Source organism: Monodon monoceros, unplaced genomic scaffold (assembly GCF_005190385.1).
Source record: "Monodon monoceros isolate NGI ecotype Baffin Bay Population unplaced genomic scaffold, NGI_Narwhal_1 Super_Scaffold_16, whole genome shotgun sequence".
NCBI classification, from domain to species: domain Eukaryota; kingdom Metazoa; phylum Chordata; class Mammalia; order Artiodactyla; family Monodontidae; genus Monodon; species Monodon monoceros.
In genome coordinates this window covers 49,902,300-49,917,012 of record NW_021703772.1, presented here as the reverse complement: position 1 = coordinate 49,917,012, position 14,713 = coordinate 49,902,300, and the positions used below count along the sequence as shown (strand labels likewise).

Here is a 14,713-nt window from a genome sequence, read left to right as displayed (position 1 = left end):
TGTATGAATTATCTGGACAGACATTACTTATTTCTAAATTGTGTTCTATAATGCCTTGGTAATTTAGAGAGGGAAAAGATGGGTGTGGACTGGACTGGTCAGGAATGTGATTTCGAAAAATTAGCATTTGAACTGTCTTCACTGAACTACAGACATATGGTGTATTAGTCTCCTAGGGCTGCAGTATCAAGACCACAAATTGGGTGGGTTAAAAAAACAGAAATTTATTCTCCTGTAGTTCAGGAGGCCAGAAGTCCTGTCACCCTGTCAGCAGGATTGGTTCTTTTATGGGGACTCTGCAGGAGAATCTGTTCCATGCCTCTCTCCTAACTTTAGCAGTGCACCCTCATCCAATATGACCTTATCTTAAATTGATTATATCTATAAAGAATTTATTTCCAAATATGGTCACATTCACAAGTATCTTTTTTGATCACATTCACAAGTATCAATTCAACCAACAACAGAGAGGGAGAAGAGAGAAGAATATCCAAGGCCAGAAAGATAATGTGAGTATAAGCAACACATTTTTGAACTGTCCCAGTTGTTTCTGTTGTTTACTTGAATTTCACCCATTTTTATGGTGTCTGAGCCATTAGAAAATCTGATTGCTTCCTTTTAAAGAAAACTACTGAAACTTCATTTTACATTTAAATTTTGCCATTTAGTTGTTTTTGTCTGTTTGTTTTTTTCTAGCACCAGGATATGATGAGATTTTATTATTTTTGAATATTGTAAAATTGTCATGTAATTCTTACTTGAAACAAATAGTACTAACAACAAAATTAAAACAGTCCCATTTGTTTGCACAGTGGTTCTAGGACTAGCATTTTCTCATATTTCAGGACAAAAAAGTTTCATTAAATTTTCTGATCAGTTCTTCCTATTTCTCTATTAGCAGAAGTTTCTTGATAAAACAAAGCAAATAAGCTCCTAAACATTCAAGGAAAAATATATAGTTTGAAGAATTAAGTGAACAAAATTGCATTGAAACTGACAAGTAATGTCTAGTCAAAATGAAAGTAAGAACACTTGAAACCTTACAATTAGAATTGGAAAATCAATGATGAAAAAGTTTTATTTGAGTGTGTCAGTTACCCTAGTTATTTCTTCTTATTTTCAATAGAAAAATGATAGTGCAGAATTGGAGATTGAGTCTCTTTCCATCCTGTAGAATTGCAGGATAATTTGTCAACATTCCCTTAGAAGATAGTGTGAACAATTGGAAACATTGAACATGGAAGGAAACAATAGTTGCATCAATATATTTGTTTAGCCTTTTGTATAACAGATGTTTATCTCAGATAATCATATATTTCATGAGCTTCTGAAATCACAGAAATCCATCTTTATTTTCTTTAAGCAGTTTAAACCTTTCATATAGCACTAAAAACCTTCAATCAATGCATTTAAGACCACCTATGAATAATTAATTAAGGAGGAAAATGAGCAGTTAATAAAGGTCAATGAGACAATTAACTATTCAGTTTTGCTATTTAAGAAATAATACAATTCTTTGTTATAGAATATGTAGCAAATCATAATAAAAATGTTAATCATCATCAAACAGCTAAAGGAAAAATACGCTTGGCCTCTGATATATCAAAAGTACATCAGTTTGCTAATCAGAATATATCAACCAAAATTAAATACTAATTTTAGAGAAAAATTCAAATATAGACATTATTAGACTATTTTTTTAGAACGGTTAAAAAATGAAATCCCTTTTATCTACGGAGTGAAAAGATATTATAACTTTCTGTTCCAAGCAACAAACAAAATTAATGGAAAATATCTGCACTCTATGCTAAGACTAGACATTTTACTGGTGCAATAGCTTCTATAGCTTCACTTTATTTTCCTCCCATATATCCATAATTTACATGGAAAGCACTTTGAAAAACAGTCTGCAAAGAATGAGCTTCTCAGATGACTGTCTTGTCTCCCTGTGAAAAATGTAATCATCCATAACTTCTATCTACAAATCAGTCATTAGAGCTGGAAGGTCTTAAGCCAAGGGCAAGCAGGTTTTTTTTTTTAATATCAACCTTCAAAGTTATCATCACTTTTGATTAATATGATATATGCACATGGAAAAAAATGTGTGGGCATATTTAGATAGACAGTGACCTAAACCCTATTGTGATTTGTCTTTCCTACATAAAACCAGAGATTGACTTAGAGGCATGCAGTTGATGCATCTGCAAGCCTGAGTTATATCAGAAGATCTCTAATCATGAGAAACTCTTCGGCATAGAGTCATCAATCCTTCACAGTCTTTTAAATATGGGCACAAGTTACCTAAACTTTTGTGCTGCTGTTGAATTTTTCAGGTTTCAGACAACAGAAAGGTACATGAACTGAAGCCTATTTTCAGTTTTATAAAAAATGATCTCAAGGACTGCCCCCCGCCTGAAGCTTTGCTACTGTGAGAAATCACTTAACGTTGACAAACAGTAGCTAATAATTTGAATCTTAGAATATAACTGTTAATACTAACTTAAAAAATATTGAGATGATATTAGAGCTATGTGTGTGAGAGAGAAAGAGACAGAGACAGAAAGACACACACAGGGAAGAGGTGGGGGGAGGGAGAGTTGTGATAAAATGTTGGGATATTGCACAAAATCTTGACAAACACACCAATCCCCGCGCCACCCCCCCCCCATCTCCCTCCTGGCCAGATACACTATAGTATAGAGTGTCTTGATAGGCCTTTTACCTTTTGCTTGGGGTCTGATTTTGCTATTATTTTTTATACCTTTACTTGTTCCCTAAATCACTCTTCTGTGCCCTCTATTTATCTTCTGTTTTCTTGTTTTCAAGTTGTCATTTACTATTTGTCCCCATGTTTAACATTTACTCTGTAGCATCTTAAACATGTCAGAGTAAAGCACTAAATAAATCTGGCAAACAGTCCTTGGATCCATGCAAAGAAACAATACTGAAAGATTCTGGATTATAATTTCCTCTCTAAAGTTGAACTTCTAAATTCCAGGCATATAAAATATTACATGAACATATAATAGTTATTCATTGTGATAGACTCCTTGTACTTTGTATTTAACAAGGGAATTATTGCCAGTGATTTTGTTTGTTGTAGACAAAGTTCTTTGCTCACTAATTTTATAAAACAAGATTGGAGTGCACTTATTATTTGCTAGAATTATTATTTTTTAAGAAAAACTCAATTATGACCTCATGTTATGCTTTATCCTGGCCTCTTGGACAATAAATGAAAAAAACAATAGAAAACATATGTCAGAGCACTCATTCAAAGGAAAATATTTCAGTGGTTTTACCATAGAACACTTGAAATCTCTTTTTTTTTTTTTGCTATCCCGTATCTATACTACAAATGATATCTGGCCAATGTGGCACCTTCATGACTACCAAAGTTAGATTTTCAATGCTTACCTTTTCTTGGATCCTTAGATTCATATATTTAGTTGCCTGCGTGATATCTGCCTGGTTATTTAGGAAGATAAACTGAGCAGGACAAAACCGAACTCTCTTGATTCCCCTCCTGGCTCAATCCATCCACTAGTTCTGCTCTTCTCCCAGGCTTCCCTATGTCAGTAAATGGCACCACCATCTACTTTGCATAAGCTGAAAATCTAGGAGTTATCCTAGATTCTTCTGACCCCTTCCGTCACATCCACTCTTCAACAAGACCTGCCTAATTTTACCGCCAGAGTATATCCTTAGTCAATCTCATTCTCTCTGTGTTACTACCCACCCTAATCCAAACTACCACCATCTCCTGCCTAGGCTACTGCAATATGCTTCTAACTGGTCTCCCCTCTTCCACCCTGGACCCCTTACTATCCATTCCTCACAATAGCCAGAGTGATATTTTTTAAGAGCATAAATCCTATCACATCCCTTTTCTGTTGAAAGTTCTCCATTAGCTTGGCATTGCTACTAGAATAAAACTCCTTACCCTGGCTTACATATTCTGGAGACTGCCTACCTCACCAACTATAACTCATACCATTTTACTCCTTGCCCACTACTTTTTAATTAAATGGGCTTTTATATTTCTGTCTTATATGCTAATCCTGGTCTTTCCTTAGGCTCTTTGCACTAGCTAAACAGTGCCCTACTTGCAGTGACAATTTATCTGATCTCTAAGCAGCATTGGCTCTTATCATTCAGAATTTAGCTTAAATATCACCTGCTCCAAAAAGCTCTCCCTGAACAGTGTGGAAATGCCACCTAATCACTAATTGTATTAGTGAGCAATTGCTGCAACAATGCTGTGTAGCAGTCCACCCCAAATGTCAATGACTTACAACAACAATCACTTATTTTTCTTGCTCACACGTCAGTGGGTTAGCTGGGACAGCTCTATTTCAGGCTAAAGGTAAGCTGGGCTTGGCTGCAGGCTTCTGGTCAGATTCAGCGGTGCTCCACATGTCACATTGTCCTGCCCAGTGGTTGCCTGGGGTGACCACAGGAGTGACCACAGGAGTTCTTCTCATGGTGACCATAGGAGTTCAAGAGGCAAACCAAACTGTAAAAACATGCTTAAGGTTTCGTGTCCTCTCACATCTGCTAGCATTCCACTGGCCAAAGCAAGTCATATGACAAAGCACAACATCAATGGAGCAAGAGTTACACTTACCCAGATTCATAGGGTCAGTAAGAATGACAAAAATGTTCTCAGAAACACTCAGAACATTCTACCTCATGTCTCATTGGCTCAGATGGTGTCATATATTCATACCTAAGCCAGTCACTGGCAAGTCAACATAGTTACCATTAGACCAATCGATACTCATTCAGGAGGTGATGAAGCTTCTCCTGCAGCATGTGGTCACCTGGAGAAGGACAAAAAAAAAAAAGATCAGGATTCTGTTAGAAAGGAGAAGGGGGTAAAAGGCTGTTGGTAAACCAGTTGTAAATTAACATCAGCAAATGTAAATTAACACCAGAACCTTAATAAATAGTAGTTAATATAATTACGCTTACATTGATGGAATTTATATATATATCTATATATTATTTATATATATCTATAAATTCTGTGTACCTATAAATTATGTTATTTAAAATATTTTATATTATATTATTTAAAATATTATATAATACATAAATATGTCATTCCAGAGTAAGGGCTAGGCACTCTCACCCAATTTTATTATGATGTTCCTGATGTTCTGAATTACTAGCTAGAAAGCTGAACTGTGTCAGTCCTATATGATTATTATGGTCCAAATTTTGATTCCCAGAAAAGACGAGCAAAGTAAGCAACTTCTGCCCAGAAAGGATTTCTAACAAGGATTAATTCTGTCTGGATATTATCACTTTATATTTTGTTAAAGAATGATAATCTCCAAGTTTGTCAGTTTTTTTTTTTAGCACTAAGGCCTTCTTAGGAGAAAATCTATATAGTAGACCTCTTAGTCTCTAATAGCTCTCCTGCTAACAGATTCCTTTCTCCAAATTCCACATGCTGGTAGAATTAATTCTCAAGTAGAGCTCATAACATCACCCATTTCATAGATGATCAGTCAAGGTTATAACTTTTTGCGCTATTTCCCCAGGTGAAACTTCTATTTCATGCTTCAGAGACTAACTAGTGTATAGTGGTTCCTGACCTCTGTGAGCTGTCTGATAAGATCTTGCCTTCTTTCAGCTGTCTATGGTCATAATGACTTTATGACAAATATATTTGATTGATAATCAGAGACAACAAGGTCACAAATTCAGTCTTCTCAGATTAACAAATGATGGCAGAGCCCTTCACATTTAAAAAGTCTCATAATATTCATTCATTTATTCATTCATTCTTTCAAGAATTAATGAGCACTTAGAATGATTCACTTTTCATTAATTCATCTATTAGACATAACTAATAAGCTAAGCCAGGTCAAACTGAGATTATCTTTGAAAATGTGATGTTAAAGTACTAATTATTGGAATGCATATTTAGCAGTGACCTTGAAAGGGGAAATTTACTTGCTAAGGATCAGGGTTCCTGAAGGATATTCTTAGAAATAGTTGCAACTGCTTCCCTTCTCAAAAGGGATAAATCAAATTTGGGAAATTATTTTAATACCTTTGGTTAGTGTGTCATTTTTAAATCATGCTAATTTGAAGAGATGCTATAGATTTAACGATTTTTTTGAGAGAGAGAAAATTTGCCTCTGGTCAGTTTCTGTCACAGTTAATCAGCATGTTTTGTACCATTTTCTAACATGTAAAAATAATTTCCTACTAGTTTACAGGACATAAAACATTGTTAATAATCATATAGGCACCAGTGGATGGCAGAATTTATAGGTAGAGCTCATTACTTAAAGACAAGTGTGGTAAGATTTACAAATTTTAGTATCAATTTAAAAAAGTTCTAGGCCATGTGATCAGAATTACCTACTTAAAGCCAGTTTATCCATTTAAAATGTTATCCATTTAAAGTGAAACTGAGTTCTAGTCTCACTTCTGCAATATATTTTCTGTGTGATATTGGTGAACTTCAGTCTTCACATCAGTCAAATAGTGATGAGTCCAATTACTCTTCCAACACCACAGATTTACTGAGATGATAAAAGGAAATAGAAATGTGTTAAATTTCCTTGAAAACGCAAATGTGATATAGAAATTTAAGTTTTTTTAAAATTTTGATTATTGCAGTAGATGTGACCTAAGCGTTTCAATAGTGATGTTCAAATATGGAATATTTTTCACATTTGTTTTTCTCAGAATCTCCCCCCTCCTCTCTTCAGTCAATTCCAGTTTAAAGCAGCTTCATTTCAGTCAACTTGAGATACTGTATGTGAGGGTCTATTTCAAAGCCCCTTTCCCAGGATTCGGACAGAGCTCCCACACAGCTGCAGAGTTCCACTGACCAAAGAAAGTCTTGTGTCTGAACTCGTCCCCCTCTCCTCTTCCAGCTCACTGTGTCCACACAGCTGCAGAAGCTGCAGGTGTGTGTGTCTGTTCCCATGAAAGACCATGATTTGGCGGTAGCAATTGTGATCCCCTCTTCTGTTGGTCGTTGTTGTTTTTCCACCTAACACCAGCTGTCTGTTGGCTCCCTCTATGCCTCTGGCACGTAAATGCTGGCTCTCTCATTAGTTCTTCTGGGGAATCTGCATTGGCTTCCTCTTAGCTAACGGGTGATTAGCTCTCCAATATGGTTGATTCTTTCCAACTGTAGCCACTCTTTATCCTCTTGGTGAGAAGTCTTGGAATTGGAGTCTTACTAGTTCAGTGGGTAGTCCTTATAGGATAGCAACAGATAGCTTAAGTCCCACTTGCCTTCAGGGGTATTTTTTTAAACTCAGGGAGTAACCAGAGTAGGCATCTATGTAGGCTAAGTAGTGGGGTTTCAGACCACCCTGGGCATTCCATCTCTCAGCTTCACATATAGACTTTCCCCCATATTCTGACAGAATGAGGTCCATCTGCAGGCTTGTGGCTCTGTAGTTTGGGGTTGGGGGAAAGAAAAAACCCATCCCCAAGGGAAGGAGGCTGGAGATGAGCAAGGGATCTTTGATAACTCCCAAACTCTCTACACAGATGGCAGAGTTGGGAGAAGGGGCAATGTTTTGCTATAACATTCTCTTGGACTTTGAAAACTTTTATTTATATATAGTGTTACTTATGCTGATTTTCTTTGAATTTAGGGGGTGAATCATGAAATTCTTTTTGTTCTCAGCTCTGAACTGTTTCCAGTGTAGTCTCTACCCGAGGTGGAAAGTTCTGTGGGAGCAGAAATGGTTTTTACATCTAACATCAAGTTACACTTTTATGAATACTTAATTGTCCCATGCTCCATAACGTTTGCTTCATGTCTGATTAAAGGCCCTGGTCCATCAGACTATCAGCTGTTTACTTACCTGTTTCACCTGCTTGATTGGAGTTTCTTGAGTGCAGAGGCTGCTCAAAGGTGGCACATAGTATGTGCACAGTAATGTTTGTTGCATGAAAAAAATAGACAATGAGTGAGTGAAAGAAACTCTGAAAATGAAAGGGTAGTTCCCTCCATGTACTTCCATGAGCAACTTTCTAGATAGCAAATACTATACTATTCCTGGTAGAAGTTTGCTCTTCTTTTTCATCAATGATTGTTTTATAAACTCACATCAGCATACATCCAGTAGTCATATTCTGAGTACAGTGCATGTGAGTATCCAGAAAATAGTTTTATTTTCTAGAAAATGTTTTACCTTCTCCCAAAAGCCAACAGTAGGATGAATGCAGCATAAAGTAAGTAATGAATTAAGCTTCTCCCCTGCCAAACCGACTTACATGCCTGAATTAGTATGACTTTAAAAAAAAATTTGTATATCTAGAGGTGGTTCCAGGTGCTAAGATCCTCTCGTGTTTGAAGGAGAACATTTAGAAATCCCCTCCCCCAAGGCTGTTGCAGAACTGTGTCCTATTAAATAATTTCAGCCATGACCATTTAGTAAGTCTCATTTTTATAATTTCATTCACTGAAGGAAATTTATTTGGCCCATCTTCCTCTTAATTTTGTGTATACTTGTCTTTTCTTTTTGTAGTTTAGAACTAATATTAACTTTAAAAAATTGAGCTTAAGAGAAACCACAGTAAGTTGTTCAATTATACTTGACATTTTCAGTATCACTTTCTCATAGAATTCACAGCATGTCCTCACCTTACTAGATCAGCTGTTCAGTTCATGTCAGTACATTTGCTGGCTGTGTGTGCTCCTCAGCAGATGCAAATGTTCAGGTATATGCATGGTTCACAATGAAGCATGATTTGAGAAATCCCTGAATTCATGTTCTCTGTTATGTAAAGTTTTCTGTACTATTTCCCTTATTCTGAAAACTTTTCATTAGCTTTGATCTTGGTACATCATGACACACTAGTTTTCTCAAATCTTTGCTTTCAAATGTAGATTTTTCTGTTTTCACTCAACACACAACTAATATGGGTCAGGTAGAAAACAGAGTGTTTTTCTTAAGGGGCCTACAACTGAGAAAGACAGAGGCTGACTAATATCCCTATTTCATTATGAGTAGTCCACTGACAGAGGAGCAGAGAAGGTGCAGGTTAGATGGATCTGTGGTTGGGCATTTGCAGACAAGACCAGACTGAAAAGGCACAGAGGGCAGGACAGAGCTGGGTATTGAAGAGAGAGCAGTTAGTTGGACTTACATTGAAAAAGGGTCCATTAGAGGAAAACATAGGCAGAACACTCTATGACATAAATCACAGCAAGATTCTTTTTGACCCACCTCCTAGAGAAATGGAAATAAAAACAAAAATAAACAAATGGGACCTAATGAAACTTCAAACCTTTTGCAGAGCAAAGGAAACCATAAACAAGACCAAAAGACAGCCCTCAGAATGGGAGAAAATATTTGCAAATGAAGCAACTGACAAAGGATTAACCTCCAAAATTTACAAGCAGCTCATGCAGCTCAATAGCAAAAAAACAAACAACCCAATCTAAAAATGGGCAGAAGACCTAAATAGACATTTCTCCAAAGAAGATATACAGATTGCCAACAAACACATGAAAGAATGCTCAACATCATTAATCATTAGAGAAATGCAAATCAAAACTACATTGAGATATCATCACACACCAGCCAGAATGGCCATCATCAAAAAATCTAGAAACAGTAAATGCTGGAGAGGGTGTGGAGAAAAGGGAACACTCTTGCACTGCTGGTGGGAATGTGAATTGGTTCAGCCACTATGGAGAACAGTATGGAGGTTCCTTAAAAAACTACAAATAGAATTACCATATGACCCAGCAATCCCACTACTGGGCATATACCCTGAGAAAACCAAAATTCAAAAAGAGTCATGTACCAAAATGTTCATTGCAGCTCTATTTACAATAGCCCGGAGATGGAAACAACCTAAGTGCCCATCATCGGATGAATGGATAAAGAAGATGTGGCACATATATACAATGGAATATTACTCAGCCTTAAAAAGAAACGAAATTGAGCTATTTGTAGTGAGATGGATAGACCTAGAGTCTGTCATACAGAGTGAAGTAAGTCAGAAAGAGAACAACAAATACCGTATGCTAACATATATATGGAATCTAAAAAAAAAAAAAAATGGCCACGAAGAACCTAGGGGCAAGACAGTAATAAAGATGCAGACCTACTAAGAATGGACTTGCGGACATGGGGAGGGGAAAGGGTAAGCTGGGACAAAGTGAGAGAGTGGCATGGATATATATATACACTACCAAATGTAAAACAGATACCTAGTGGGAAGCAGCTGCATAGCACAGGGAGATCAGCTCGGTGCTTTGTGACCACCTAGAGGGGTGGGATAGGGAGGGTGGGAGGGAGACACAAGAGGGAGGGGATATGGGGATATATGTATATGTATAACTGATTCACTTTGTTATAAAGCAGAAACTAACACACCATTGTAAAGCAATTATACTCCAATAAAGATGTTTAAAAAAAAAAAAAGAAAAAGTGTCCAAATGAAGCTGTGAAGCCAGAATAGTATATATCAGGATAAAAATAATCCAAATCATGGAGGAGAGAGTTGATATGATTAATTAAAAATAATATATATTTCACTTAATATATTAGTCTGTTAGGGCTGCCATAACAAAATCTCACAGACAGGGTGGCTTAAACAATAGGAATTTATTTTCTCACAGTTCTGGAGACTGGAAGTCCATGATCAAGGTGTCAGCTGGTTTGATTTCTTCTGAGGCCTCTCCTTAACTTGTAGGTCCTCTTCTTATAAAGACACTAGTCATATTGGATTGGAGTACACCCTAACCTTCATTTTAACTTAATCACTTCTTAAGAGGCCCTGTCTCTAAACATAGTCATATTCTGACATATTGGGAATTAGGGCTTCAACATATGAATTTGGGGTGGGGGGCATAATTCAGCCCATAACACTTAGGAAAAATATGTTTTAAAGATGAAGTTAGTCTGTAACCCTAGAGTAGTGCTTTCCAAACATTAAAATATAAATTTCTGGAGCCCACCCCCTCCCTGTGAATTTCAGTAGGTCTAGGGAGGGGGCTGAGAATTTGCATCCCTAACAAGTTCCTAGGTGATGCTGATGTTGCTGGTCCTAGGACTGCACACTAGTGGGTAATTAGGGAAATAGATCAGTGACAGGTAACAAGCAGAGGGAAATAATATAAATAAGTGAAGTGGGCTGATTATAAGTGGACAGAAAGTCATGTTTCATGCATATGTATGAGAGTATTTTTTAGAGCACATGTCTCTAGATATGGTTATGTCTGAAGATTTGAACTTTATTAGGTATGGCCAAATTTCTCTCCGAAGTCCTTATAGTAGTTTTCACTCCCAGTAGAAATATTAAAAAATTCCTTAACATTTTTTCTTTAAATTAAAAAATGTTGATATTAAGCAAGTATGACAGAGTGTCTTGAATAGAGTGGTGGGTTGCATAGATGTATGTCTGTTTTCTTTATGTGATTTTTTTGTATGTTTGAAATATTTTATAATTAGTCCTAAAAAGTTTAAAAAACATAGAGGAAGTGCTAAATAAAAACACATAGAGAGTTTTAGGGATGGTGGCATGCTGGAGAGCATGACCTGTCTAAAGCAGGCAGGCTCTATTTGGCTCCAGCTAAATATTGCCATGTAATATGGCATTGTCAAATCTGCTGAATTTTTAAGAAAAGCCTGAAATTCAGATTTTTAGGTGAAAATTTCCAACATTTAAAACAAGGTGTGGACCAAATGAAACACATTTGTGTCCAGGATTTGGCTGGGGGGCCACTGGTTTTGATCTGTTTTTTTTAAATGACAGCTGTCTTTTTATTTTTATTTTGGTCTTGCCATGTGGCTTGTGGGATCTTAGTTCCCTGACCAAGGATCAAACCCTTGGTTTCCTCTGCAGTGGAAGCACAGAGTCCCAGCCACTAGACTGCCAGGGAATTCCCTGGTTTTGATCTTTTCTCCTCAGTCTTTGAAGGAGGAGCTCACAGGCCACACTCCCCTCCCCCACCACTATGTAGAGTTTGTGGGAGGTTATTTGTCACAGAGTCTGCCTTTCCCATACTTGGCAAACGCAAGTATGAAGACGTGCAGTTATGAGCTCTTTAACATCTAGAATAAAAACCAATAAACATTCTTGTTGTGAATGGTTTTTGAAGCCCAGAACCTACAAATAGGCTTAAATAACTTCCTGATGTCCATAGAATAAAGCTCAAACATAGCCAAATATTTAAGGCCTGTTTTATTTTTAATACTTTATTTTCAACTATCCTTTTTCTTATTCCCTTTGTTCAGACCAAACTGAACTTGTTATTTTCTAGAGAAGGAGCATAACAGAAATTTAGAGCAAATTGAATTGACCTGAGCTTGAAATCAGGCTTCATCACTACTTGCTTCATGACCTTGGCAAAATATTTCATCTCTCTGATCCTTATTTTTTTCACTGTAAAATGGAAACATCACATTGTTCATATCATAGGTTTGTTAAGAAGATTAAATGGGACTACATATACATACAAGTACTAAGAACATGCCTGGCGCAAAATAAGCATTCGATAAAGGTTAGCTCTTATTATGATTTGTAAAATCAGGATAATAACATCATTACTGTGAGGCCAGAATTAGAGAATACTTGTAAGATGCTAAATGAAGCGCCAGGCACAAATTGCAGCTGTGGTTCCTATCTTTGTGCTTTCTCACCTGCCTTTACTTATGCTAGTCCCTCTGATTTAAGGTCCTTTTCCAGTCTCTGCATGTTCACGTTCTACCCATTTTCAAATGCCACCTCCTCCAAAGAGTGGTCATTTACTCATTCAAAAAATATGTATTGAGAACCCTTTTGTGAACCCATATCATTTTATCTTGACACTTTCATTTTTATACTTGTAATATATATTGATTTTTTAAAAAATAAAAATGTCAGTTTTTGGAAGGCAGGGTATATTTTTATTCATCTTTATATCTTCTACCCTGTCTAACATAGGGCTAGACACATAGTAGGTAGTAATTTTTTTTTCAGAAAGGAAATAAACCTTTGTAGAAATTCTCCTTCTCTAACTGGGGATCTAATTATAGTCGCAGATGTGCTTCCAGCAAAAGACATAGGAATTCAAAATCTTAAGAGGTATTATGCTCATTAGTGCCTCTAAATTGTTTTTTGTTTTGTTGTTTTGTTTTTTGCTACCCATGTACAAAGATTGACATGTCCAAGCAACCTGTATGCTTCAGTGACTAGGAATTTGTATTATCAGAAATGATAAGATAACGCACTGTAAACTATCTTGCTCATTCAAGAAACCACGGAGTTGCCATTTAAAAAAAAAGGCTTCCAAACCAGCAATAGATTGATGTGCTTAAAACCTCCTAAATTATTTAAATTGTTTGCTAAAACCTTGATAAGATGTAATGTAATTTATTCTACTGATTAGAGTTATTTCTTGGTTCCAGGAAGGTTCCATTGGCACCTCTGCCCCTAATTAGTTATGTGAACTTGAACAAATTATTTTACCTCTCTAGATATGATTCCTTATATGTGTAAGGGACAAGTCATTAACTTGAGACAGTTGCATCGACTTCCTCATACTGTCCTAGCCTATGAAGAGTGAATCTTGTACCTGGCAGGTCATTTTTACTTCTTCCAAAGGATTTTTAAAAGCCAGTTGGAAAAAAGGCCAGAAGCAAGGTAAAGGAAGAAAAAGGAAATTCAGGTCTGTCTCTGATGGATAAACAATTATTTGGGGGTGGGTGGGTATTTTGGAAGGCTGTATGGTACTGGAACATCTGTGGGGTGTCAGGAAGTGGATAGAAGAACAAGCATTTGAATTAATGAGGCTGTGGATTGTGTGTTCATGGTGAAACAAGATGTCAGTACCATGTCTTCCTCTTGCCTTGGAGTTTCAGAAGAGGTCAAAAGGCTGAGAGCATTGGTGGGGACTCACATTCTAAAGTGATGTGCTTGCAACCTAGGTGGCACTTGCAAAGGGAGTGGTCCAAGTTGGATTTTCTTAGTAATCCATCACCCATATTGCATCCATATAAGAGGGTGAGGCTGAAGAGGCTGAGAGAGAATTTATTGGAGAAAGTTGTCAGTATGTTGGATTACTGTCTTTCACCAACCATGCCTCATCACAGGTAATGGGTAGGAGGATATTTCCATTTTACTTTAAACTCAGTAGAAAGTTTGTCTGTGTCCTTTAGGAGATGAAGGACCCCAGGTTGATATTTAACTCATGTCTGAAATGTCAAGAGGCGAGAAGCTGGAGCTGGTCCTTTCTGATTATAGAGGAATGTTGGCTGTAATAGAAGCAAGCTGCATTTCCACCAGTGGTGGGGCAAAGGCAAGATTTCTTGGGGACAGATGTGGAGCCTATGTATAAATATATATATTTAAATAAATTTATTTATTTATTTTTGGCTGCACGTGGGTCTTCATTGCTGCACGTGGGCTTTCTCTAGTTGTGGCAAGTGGGGGCTACTCTTCGTTGCAGTGCACGGGCTTCTCATTGCTGTGGCTTCTCTTGCTGAGGGGCACGGGCTCTAAGCATGCGGACTTCAGTATTAGCAGCACACCGGCTCAGTAGTTGTGGCTTGCAGGCTCTAGCACAGGTTCAGTAGTTGTGGTGCATGGCCTTAGTTGCTGTGCGGCATGTGGGATCTTCCTGGACCAGGGATCGAACCTGTGTCCCCTGCATTGGCAGGTGGATTCTTAACCACTGCACCACCAGGGAAGTCCTGGAGCCTATGGATATTGATAGTCAGAGACTTCTTAAAAA

General features: G+C 37.1%; 1 pseudogene; it reads right to left on the bottom strand.

Moving 5' to 3' along the window:
- Positions 1 to 4,764: 4,764 nt before the first annotated feature.
- LOC114896567 overlaps positions 4,765 to 14,713 on the bottom strand; it is a 124,062-nt pseudogene continuing 114,113 nt past the window's right edge.